Here is a 12,409-nt window from a genome sequence, read left to right as displayed (position 1 = left end):
GTTTACATTGTTAGATTTGTTGATTTGTTGATATTGTTAATCACACTATTGTTGTTAACTCTGATTCCATTCTGATTGATTCCATTGTTCTTTCTATTCTATTTTGCTTCTGAGTATATTCCATTCTTATACTTTTCTGTTTTGATTTTTTGATATCCGCCGTTAGTTGAAATTTTGTTACTGCGGTTGAAATTATGTTGCTGTTGTATTCTTCTATTTCTTTATTTTTAATGTTACTGTGATGGAGAAGAAGAACTGAGTATTGCCGTGATGGAGAAGAAGAATCGAGTATTTTTGTGGAAAAAGAGAAATGTATTTTGGTTTGAAGGACGATTTTAAAATTAAGTTAAACTTTAGGAATGACTTTGTATGAAAAAAAGGTTGAGGACGAAAAATATTTTCGGCCTATATCTTAGAGACCAAAACCGTATTTAATCCTAGAAAAATACCTTTCCTAAAAGTTGAAAATAATTTGTAGTTGATGACTTGATTCTGTCAACCATTCTATGTCTTCAGCACCAATTGAACGAAGAATGGTCTCTAATTGAAGAGATTGACTCCACAAATTGAGCATCTAGTTTCCAAAAACAAATTTCTTAAGAAATTTTTTTTATGAACATATATAGTCCCAATTAGGGAACAAGGAGTATCTAAATTTTATAGTCTCAAAGCAACGTAAAATAACACAAAATAATTCCAAGATTGCCTGCAATTCTGCGAAAGTAGTCAGCCAATAACCAAACTAAGGATTAGAAATCACTAAGTAGACATATCATTCCATCTGTTTCACATTATCTATTAGAATTCAGCTCTATTTTCTTTTCTATTCTATTCCTTGTTTTACTGATCACTCCATAACAAAACATTTTTAATAAAGGGATTTTCTGTTCTTTTAAATACCTTCATCTTTTTCATGTTACGTGTATTCCAAATTATCGAGAAGAAAAATGGTACATCATACTTGTTCCTTTATAGAGGGGTCTGTCCCAGTTATAACTCGTTACAGAAAAAAAATGTCATCTTATTTTTTTTACGGATAAGGTATACATCAAATTCTAAAAAAATACTTAAAAAAGAGAGTAAGAGTAACTTAATTGAATACTAGATTTTCAAATGTATTTTATTTTTTACTTTATTTTACTTTATATAGACTTATTTATTGAGATATGATCTTTTTTAAATATCTTCGATTTTCAAGATATTAGCGAGCACGTGAGTGAACTATAATGCAGTTATGTTTGGAGTTTCAACGTCTAGTTTGACTACGTCTCCCAACTATTAAGAGTGGCATGTGAGGATGTTATTTTTTTATTTTACTTAAATAATTCTATCTCTTTGTTTGACATGTTCTTCAAGTTATAGTGTTAGTTTCCGAGTTATAAGTATAACTCACTACCACAATTCCAGCAGATAGCGGCAGAAATTTTGCAGTGGTTTTGTAAAATCGCCGCAAAACGACAATCTGCGGCGCATATAGCGACGGTTAGGATTTGAGGTTGCAATTAGCCTTGCATTTAGCGGCGGTTTTTTTTCGAACCACCGCCATATTGCAATTAGATTTGCATTTCGCAGCGGTTTTTCTCGAACCGTCACTATATGGCAATCAGCCTTGTATTTAGCGGCATCTTTTCGAGAACCGTCGTTATATGTACCGTCGGTGAGTTATTGTTTTACATTTTGCGGCGGTTTATTTTAACTATCGCAAAATACGTATTACCACATATTACAATGTTTTCTTTAGTAATAACCATCTGGATATATTCTACTTAAATTTACACAACTATTTTAAGCTATATATGTTTAAATCATTGTTACTTAAATTTGTAACACTTTTTCTAGATTCGTTTTACGTAATTCACAAGTTAAATAAGCTATATATGTCAACTTATGTGAACAAATTTACCAACACGATTTCCTTGTTTACTTTATTATCATTTAAATTTTCATTCGATATAAACGTAAAAGAAGAAAATAAAGTCATACTCTAAATTTATAAAGTTAAAATAAAGTTCTAACGAGCATAAATTAATGTTACTCATCTTTAAAGTTATATCTTACAAAACCTAAATCAAGAAACTCTAAAAATAGATAAACATGTAAAACTGCGACTCAAATCATTAAATTCAAGAGACCACACACAAGAGACGTTCTAGTTTTCTAGAAAAAAAACCCCATACATTTGATATATATAAACACAAGAGAAGAAACAAGTGATATACCGATTCAATCTCCTGCTCACACAAGACTTGTTCCGTTTGGTTCCTTTGTAGTATTCCACACCTATATAGTGAGTTCCGTATGTTAGTCTTCTCATGATGACAAACCATACCAATAACTCAACTTTAGATGGTACTTATTCTTTCCACAATCGTTTTGTTACATTTAGCATATTGGTTTTTGACTCCCTCTTCGGGTTCTTGCAAAACTCCTGCAAAAAAGACTTAGCAGAAAAAGTTCCACTGTTAACATAATTTCAAATTAATTAGTGTAACAATTCCCTCTATGCATAACCCAACTCTTAATAGTGATAATTAAGAAATGGAATAAAGTTCTGAAAATCTATGTTTGAGAAATGTGCTTTCTTTTATAATTCAAGAAATATGGAGGTGGGTAGTGGAACAAAAACAAAATTCTGGGAGACATTGTGATTGAAAAGGAAAAATTAAAAGATAGATTTTTAAGGTTTTATTCCATTTCAAAACAAATGGTATCAGTGAATGGCCCAATTCATCGATCTTGAGCCCTCACCTTGGAGAATGTTGGTCCGTGGGGAGCTTTCGACTATTAGAAAGATTTCGGAAAAGAATTAAGTGAGAGAACATAAGATGAAAAAATCACCACATCCAACTCAAAACCTTAAGATAATAACTTAATGGGTTTTTCAACTTATAAACTCGTCACTCTTCCATATTTTTTTCAATGTAGGACTAATTTCACTACTCCTCACATTTACAACATTAACAGAGAATACACTACATAATAGAGAATCTTACAGCACCTCCAGGTATAACACACTTAACTCTAATTTTTGTACCTCTCTGACTCTTCTAACTTAGGCATCATAATATTTTTGCAAATTCCAGCTCTACATTTTCCTGCTAGAGTCCCAGCCTCTCACGGTCGTCAGATACTCATCTTCTCCTCATCACCTTAACTTACATAGGTACATATAGTAAAGAAAAAATGCATAATAAATGAATGTGGAATGTGGGATGGAGGAACTTGGATTTGGAATTTGGAATGGAAGCAACCTTTATGTGAATGGGAGTGTGAGCTACTACAAGAGTTACACTTGTTATTGTCAAAAGTAGGGTTACACAGTGAAGAAGTTGATACACTGATCTAAAACTATGATATACATTTAATATGATCACCAAACAAAATAAATATAAAAATATTATTTTCAAATTTCATGTTTTGTATTTAATATAAGAATTTAATTTTGAGACACTATCAGTGTAAAACAGTTTTATACATACATCTAATTACATATCATCATGCTAACAAAAATAAATAAATTTTATCCAAAAAAAATAAATGTAATTGACCAACTATATAAAATATTTTGCACTTTTAGTGCAATAAAATTAAACTCTTTCTAATTAAGTTTTATATGAATATTACGAGTGGAAACATGTACCTGATCCGTGGATACCCAACCCGACCCAATCCAGTCGGGTAGGGTTGAGTGTATAGCGGGTTTGAATGCAAATTGGATAGGGTGCAGTTTGAGTGTCAATCATATTCGACCAACCCGCACCCTATATATGTATATGTAATGTTATATAAAAATATGTTTCCAAGTGAATGTGTGTTGAACCAATTATTTCTATCTTGGTATAAAAAACTATTAATCACTAAACTAAGGTTTATCATCTAGTTATTTAATCTTTTGATTATATAAAAGACAATTGTATTTAGCGATATACAAAAATCCAATTATAACACAAACCCTAGTATTTTTACTCAGATCACCCCTACCTAGCGGCCAACCCTAATCTATCCTCTCAATCTCTTTGCAACTTCTCGTCGAAAGTTCGTGCTCTGTGCTCTGGTGCTCTCCTCTCTGGCTACTCCTCTCACCGGCGATCCGTGCCCGTGCCCGTGCCCATACTCGCATTTAGCGCCGTGGTTACCGTGCTCTGTAGCCGTTGTGCTCCATGCTCACCATCCTATATAGAATTGAACATTTAATGTTTTTGTTATTTATGGAATGATTGTGTTATTTGTGTTGAATTTTTAATTTACATACTCATTAGGTTATATAATAATATTGTATCTTTTTGCTAACCCGCAGATAGGGTCAGGTATCCCCAGATTGAGAACGGATAGGATTAGAGTTGATATATTCTCAATCCTTAACTAAAATTAGAATTGGGTCCAAATCCTACCCTACTATACCCATTGTCATCCCTAATGAATATAAGCTTCTCTTCGATAGTAACTTTTACTTTTCTTAGTCTAGTTTATTTTTTATTTGATCTTTGCTCTGTCTCCATTTTTTGTCTTGTCATATGCTTTTTTCGAGTTAAGTACAATTTTGGTCTATAAGGTGTAGGCTGAAAATTTTTTTTGTTCCCAATCTTTTTTTCATACAAAATCATCATTTTTACTTAAACATTAAAATTTTGAATCAAATTACTTATAACAAAAAAATTATGAAAAAAATTAAAAAAATAAGAAAAAGAGAGTGTTTCTACTCCTACGAAGGGGGAAGGGAAAAAGAAGAAGAAGCTGTCTACGATTTATCTCTGCCTTTGTTTTCGCCGCCACATTCGTACGATTTTGATCCCTAAAATAAGGACGATTTTAAAACCAAGTTAAATCTTAGGGACGATTTTGTAGGTAAAAAAAGGTTAGAGACGAAAAAAATTTTCAACCTATACTTTAAAGACCAAAATCATACTTAACCCCTTTTTTCTTTGATATATCACATGATTTTTCATTGATATACTACGTATATTGTTATTTGATAAAAATTAAGTATACACAATGAAATCATCAAGTATTATATTTATAATTATTCCGGTCCAGCCTAATAGTGACCCGGGTGCGATTATGAATCGTCAACCCAACAGGGAGACTGACCCGAGCCAGAAGGTGACCCGCACGTCACCTCCCCTTCCCTGAAGAACCTAAACAGCTGGCAGAAACTTCCAGGGAGGTGGGCCTGAATACAAGGGGCCCACCCGAGCACAGATTATAAAAGGGAAACCTGCAGGTGGCCCCACCAGCTGTCCAGTCAACGTTACAACCAGGCTCCAACGTCCCAGCTCGCACTCAGGTCCTGACCCCTTTAAGTCTCTGCTCTAGCAACAATCCAACCCAACCTACCGAACACCCGAGCATACGAACGTTGGCACCGTCTGTGGGGACCTGTTGTGTGGATGGATTTCTTCTTTGGAGACGAAGAAGAGGTACGAGAGGAGGGGGCTCCACTTGATGAGCACGATAGGCTCCGCAGTCTCTTCCCATGAATGCATGGGACCACAGTCCCGTCGAGACGACCCTTTTCTAACTCGCCTGAAAGACGCCTCCTTCAACGACACAGGTGACGACAGTATAAAGATCATGCAGGAACTGCGCCACTGGGTCCAAAACCTGGAGAGGGAACTAGTGGCGAGAGACTGTTACCGCCCTGAGCATAGCTCCTGTCCCAGTCTGTGCTGTACTTGATCTCCCACGAAGAGCTCTCCCCAAACTTCTTTCAAAATAACATTTTGATCTAACAATTAGAAAACCTAAATTTGTTAGTTTGAAATAGTAAAATAATACGGTTGTTTTCCAGAGCACTTAAAAATTCAAATATTTAACATTGGAATGGAAGCGAAGTTTAAAAATTAAATCCACTTATGAAAAGCAATCCCTAGTTGGGAATTATTATAGAATTTCTTGACATTTCATCAGACTTGTGTTGGGAATTGCTGGTAATATATGTATCATGTATGGGCTAGATTTCCCAAAAAGATGTGATAAATGTTGCTGAGGGAAAAGTATTAATGATTAAAAAAAAAAAAACGAAACAAGTCACGGAGAAGCAGAGGTTAAATTAAATAAAAAAAATAATTGATATTTGATCATTATGAATAATGATATAATAAATATAGAAAGGTAAGAATAAGAATCATAAATGAGTTAAGTTGGTGAAGTGAAGGTGGCAACTGAACTGTGTCCTCTCTGTCTTAATGAGCGGCGTTTCTTGTCTTAACCAAACCTAACCCATTAACGCCATAAAGTGTTTATTCAGAAAAAATTGTGTGGTCTTTAGACAAAACAAAACTTGTGTGGTCTCAATCTTCGTTGTCTTTTGGTTTATTGACTTTAACATATAAAAGCTTATAAAGATGAAATAAAAAAATAATACTATATAATAATTAGCACTATATCATGTCTATATGTATATGGTATTCTTATATATATTTAATATTGAATTATATATTTGGTCACGCCAAGGAGTGTAAGTGAGCCAGATTATTTCACAAGGGTTTATGGTTTGATTCGTTTTATTAAATAAAAGTTTAGATTTTTGTAAAATCTATTAGTTCAAAAGGTTAAATCATATATTAAAAAAAATCTATAAAATTTGTTGGGTTGATTTGTTAAAATATTTTTTTATAAAATAAATTACTTTTAATTTAGACTTTTAATTAGTCACTCATATTAAATATAAAATAAAATTAAAAAATTAATAATTAAAATTAGTTAAAATTATAGTTTTTTTTCTAAAAAAAAAGGTTTATATTTATATATTATAAATATAATTATAATATGTGACTAATAATTAATATATATGAATTATGCTTTATAAATTATAACTTATAAATTATAGAATGTATCTAATAATTTAAATTTTAAATTTTATTATTTTAAGTTATAATTTACAAAATAAACTTTTTAAATAGGTTCATGAGTTTTTCAAACTTTTAAATAGATTAAACTTAAACCTACCTATAAAAGGTAGCTTAGACCATTCATTTACAATTTGAACAAAATTCGTTAAAATTAAAGTTCAAATCGAATCGACGACTTTCACCTCTAATCAGGCCAACAAATAAATCATATATCTCATTGGCATATCAATTATACAATTTAATATATATATATATATATATATATTAATAATTATATAAAATATTTTTTTATTTAAAGTAAATTAAATTAAATCTAAAACATTGTGTTACCACGAAATATTTTATTATTGAGGGTTTTATTTCATTACATGTTTATTTGGATGTTTTTTTACTGCAAAACGGTTTGTTTGGGTTTTAATCAAATGAGAAGGTCTACCAAAAACGCAATTGAAGAGAGACGGAGGCATGTACCGGGGCCCATGAATGTCGATTAAAAAAAAATATGTCGATTATTATTTGAATTTTCCTTTTATTTTTACTTATTTTTATTTTAATATTTTTTCTGCTATTTGTTCATTCATCTTTGTTTTTGGGTGTACATTTGTTCATTCATCTTTTTTTTTGGTACTTTGTTCATTCATCTTTGATAGTAATTTACTAGAAGTTACTATTATACCTAGGCCTACATGATACGGGTTCAGCTACTTCGCTTCTAACATAATAGTTATATTTGAGATTGGGCCTACCAAAATCTGCCCAATAGCATAAAATCCAATAAAAGACAAAGTGTTCAAACTCAAACTTCAAGCCATGGCCAAGATGGAGTTGTATCTAGTGGCGATGAAGGAAACACGGTGAGAAATCCCATCGGCAACGGAGCATAGCCATGCGGCAACACAGAGAGCAAATCGACTCAGAAGCAATGAGGTGTAGGAGCAACATCTTCTTTGCATGGAGAAGGCAACAATGTAGTGTTGATTTTATGGGTGTATTAGCCATGAATTTGGAACGCAGATGCAGTAAGCAATTGTGGAGAAGAGGAGTTTCAATACTGGGTCGGGTTGGGTTTTGGGGTGTTTGGTCTGGGCTTTTTTGGGCACCAGACAATGACCAAAAAAAAAAATCTGTCAGTGCTGTGCCGAGTTACAACCTCGAAAAGAATCATAATATTCACTCATGATAATGGAATAGTTGCATATTTTAAATGCACAGATTTTATGAAAAAAAATATAGATAAATAAAATATCCTATATTGGTCAGTACTAATTTTGGGAGAAATAAAAAATATTGTTAGTAAAAATAATAAAATCTTTCTTCTCAACTTGTGCCAAAAAATACAACCGCAATCCATTTGAATGCAACATAATTAGAAGATTCTTATGACACATCTTTTTTTGGTTGCTCACAAATTACAATACTGTCAATAAATATTAAAAAAAATCTATCTTAAAATTTGATGCTGTTTGCACACCTATAAAGATGGATGACATCTAGAAGAGACACAAGAAAAACCAAAAATAAAAAGAAGACAAGAGTTTTGATCGATTTCGAAGGTATCACTCCTATAATCCGTTACGTATTTTTCTAGTGAGTATATACAGAAAAATATGCCACAGAAAAGATACATCCTCCTCTACCAATCCAAAGCAATAATAAAAAAAGTCGGACAGATTACTATAAGCATTTTGGATCGGCATGTCCATGTTATCGCAAGAGGACTTGCAGAAAACAGAACAATTAAAGTTTTCTCGGAAAAAAGTAAAGACGACTTGTTATCTGACTTGATAGAAGTATTCCAAACCATAGGTCACACGGGATGAGGCTAAATCCCATAAAGTGCACTTTCGCCGTAGAAGCAGGAAATTTTCCGAGGTTCATGCTCACCCAAAGGGGGCATTGAAGCTAACCCGACCTGCTTGAAAGCAGCTTCAAAATTAAATGGTAGACTTGCGGCCCTAGCTTCAGTCTACTACGAAAGAGGCACGACTTCACGTGAACCCAGGAATGTGAACAAGTCTTTCAAGAGTTTGTAATATTTTTGTCTCAGCCTCCAATTCTTAACCGACCGAAGAGCTCGTTCCACATTTAGTTGTGAAACCAATAGCCTTTGCACTATTCAAAGAAGATGATGTCGGACAAAAGCTCGCCTACTTCACCAATAAGGTACTACAAAGAGCTGGGCTCAATTATTAAAAAATTAAGCAAGTCGCATATGCTTTGGTCCTAGCATCTCAGAGATTGTGATCCCACTTTCAAGCCCACACCACCCGCACTAATCAACCCATGAAGCATATCCTCCAAAAAAAGGATATTGCAGGGCAGGTGTTACAGTGGGCCATGGAGCTGTTTGAGTTCGATTTAAAGTACGAAACTCGGACGGTCATCAAGTCGCATTACTTGGCCAACTTCTTTACGGAATATACCGAGGAGAAAAAAGGAGCTCCACGACTAGGAGATGGATCATCAAACAAAGTTGGTAGTGGGGCAGGGATCATCCTCAAGAATGAAGAAGGAAAGGTCAAACATATAAGTCAAGAGCAGAATGGCCAAGCTGATATTCTTTCCAAACTAGCCAGTACAAAGCCTGAGACAATAATAAAATCTTGATCCAAGAAACACTACAGTCACCTTCAATATCAAAAGAAGTCAACAAGATGGACATCCTCACAATCTAAAAATGAATAACTCCAAGCGTTGAGTATATCAAATTCGACATCCTTCCTCAAGAATAAAGTGTGGTAACGAGATTAATGAAAGAAGTTCAGCACTACACTTTAGTTTGTAATATTCTATATAAAAGAGGGAACTCAACACCTCTATCAAAGTACGTTCTGACTTCAAATACAAGAAGTTCTAGATGAAACCCACAGTGAAATTTGTAAAATTTATCTGGGGGTAGGTCACCGGCAAAAAGGTGCTACGAGCTGGCTTCTACTGACTGATTTTTCAAAGCTCACACAAATGTTATAAGCATATGAAACGACTCCAACTACCACTAAAGAATCTCCCTTTCGACATGCATATGACACAAAAGTCATGGCTCCCATCTACATAAATAAAAAAAAGCAAAGGCAATATTCTGCAATGAAGTTGGAGCACAAAAAGAAGAACTAGACATCCTTTTAGAATCAGAAATTTGAGAGAAAACTCAGATTAAAAAAAAAGGCTTTGAGAAATTCTACAATAAAGTTGGTAACATTCAAGATAAAAAAGAAGAGCTCGACCTCCTTCCAAAAATTCGAGAGCAAAGTCGGTTAAAAAAAGACATTTTGAGACAAAGGACGGCTACGAGATTCGTTATAAAAGACCTCATCCTGATATATATATATATATATATATATATATATATATATCTTGGACTACGAAGGTCGGGCGAAGGAAATCTAACAGCAAATTGGATAGGACCCTACAAGATTTTTGAAGTCTTAGAAAATGGCTACTACAAAGTGTCCAACCTCAAAGGTGACAAACTGCTCAGGTTGTGACACACCTCCAACATAAGGAGATAATACAATTTCTTATGAAAATTGATTTTCTACAATTAAAACACACCATGAAACTCGACAAACCACGAAAATCACGGGTTGATCCTATAGAGGTTGCTCGGATGAAGCGGCGAGGGACCAATTGGTGGAAAGAAGTTACATACGCGAATTGGAAAAAAATACCTCAAAATAGCTCGGGTCAAACGGGTTGAAAGAGTTGTGTTTAGAACAAGTCGCAAAAATAACTTAACTAAATATGCCCCTTAATGCATAAATATGATTTAACAACTCGACCCACATGAGTAACAAATAAATTGTACAAAATTTCAAGCTCACGATCTCATCTCTACAAGTTCCAAAAATAAACAACTTAGTCGATTAAAATAGAACAACTTCACAAAAACAAGTTGTCCAAAACAACTTGTTCTAGCATCTACAACAATATAAGGACAATTCGGTTTAAACAAGTTGTGCCAGTCATCCATATTTTCAACGAACTTGTATCAAGCACAGATCGTGTCAACCTGAGAGCAAAGCTTTAAAATTTTTTTGTATCAAAACAAATCATTAAAAAAAGGCATTAAAAAATAATTTGTATCATAATTAATCACTAAAGCAAAATTGAAACAACTGATATAAAATGAGTTAAAGAAAATCAAAAGGGAAAAAATAAAAAATGATAAGAAAAATAATCCTTCAACCAAACGATTTGTACATAAACGAGTTAGAAAAGAGAGAAAGGATTGTAAACATTTTGAACAAAATCGAAATATAAAAACAATCCTTCAATTAAAACAACTTGAATAAAACGAATTGTATCGTATACAAGAATAACAATCATGTAAAAACTAGAAAGGGAAGGGAATCAGTATATAATCCCTTTACCTACGGCGCCAATTTATGTTCGACAAAACGCAAAAATCACGAGTCAACCTTTCGATGAGGTTCAAATTGGTATCAATGGTTATAATATGGCTTGATGATTTAAAACAACTCAAGCTCATGAGTTGAACACAATTGAGTAAAAAATAACCATATTATCTAATAGATTTGTATTAAAAACAAGTCATATAAAATTCTATCACTCTAGAAACAACTCGAATTGAACGAGTTGAACAAATCATTGAAAAACTTCATTCGATAATCCTATCCGCTTGTTTGCTCGAGTCCGACTTCATAAATCTCGACTTCGAGCAAGGGCACAATGGATAAAGCAACAAAGTCCGATGACTATAAAGATGATCTGATACTTTAAAAGGACTCAGAATAAAAAAGTTGTAAAACAAATTGTAAAGTCCTAAAAACAGCTCGGATTTAAACGAGTTGTATGAAATCAGATCAAGAAATAGCCACATTATTAATTAAACGATTTGAAATGAAACAAATCATAAAACCTTAAAACTACTCGTATCCAACGAGCTAGACGAGGTTATACTCAGAAATAATTACGAGTTTTGAAATAAATAATTTGTATCAAAACAAGTCATACGAAATCTGAACTATAAGTTTCAAAAATGATTTGTATTAAAACAAGTCATTATGCTGCAAAACAACTCGAACTATGAGTTGTCCGATCAAGAAATAATCATGTCTCAAAATAAGCGATTTGTACCAAAAACAAAGTCATGCAACAAATATATATTCTTCAAAATAGTTCAGTATACAATGAGTTATGAAAAATCAGAATAAGTTCCAAAAAGGTGATTTGTATTAAAACAAGTCATGCATCTTCAAAATAATTCGAATGAATGAGTTGTACAAAATTAGGACAAGAAATATTCTCTAGTTAAGCAAGATGTGCTAAAACTAGTCATACAGAGCCTACAAGCCTTAAATAACTCGGAAAGAACGAGTTGTACAAATCAGTTCTAGAAGAAAAACTTGGCCAAAAACAAGGCAAACATAAAAACGACTTGTAATATCATATTACAATACGACAAAGTAACAACTACACTACAACAAAGTAATAGCGCATGAAAAAGCGCACAAATAGTTATGGAGTAATGTTACATAATTCAAATCATGTTGAGTTGACTGACTTCCTTGGCTTCAGACCTCAAAACTACTAAACAA

The sequence above is a fragment of the Arachis hypogaea genome, chromosome 5 (assembly GCF_003086295.3).
Source record: "Arachis hypogaea cultivar Tifrunner chromosome 5, arahy.Tifrunner.gnm2.J5K5, whole genome shotgun sequence".
NCBI lineage: Eukaryota > Viridiplantae > Streptophyta > Magnoliopsida > Fabales > Fabaceae > Arachis > Arachis hypogaea.
The sequence above is the reverse complement of the archived record's forward strand: the minus strand, read 5'-3'. Positions refer to the sequence as shown.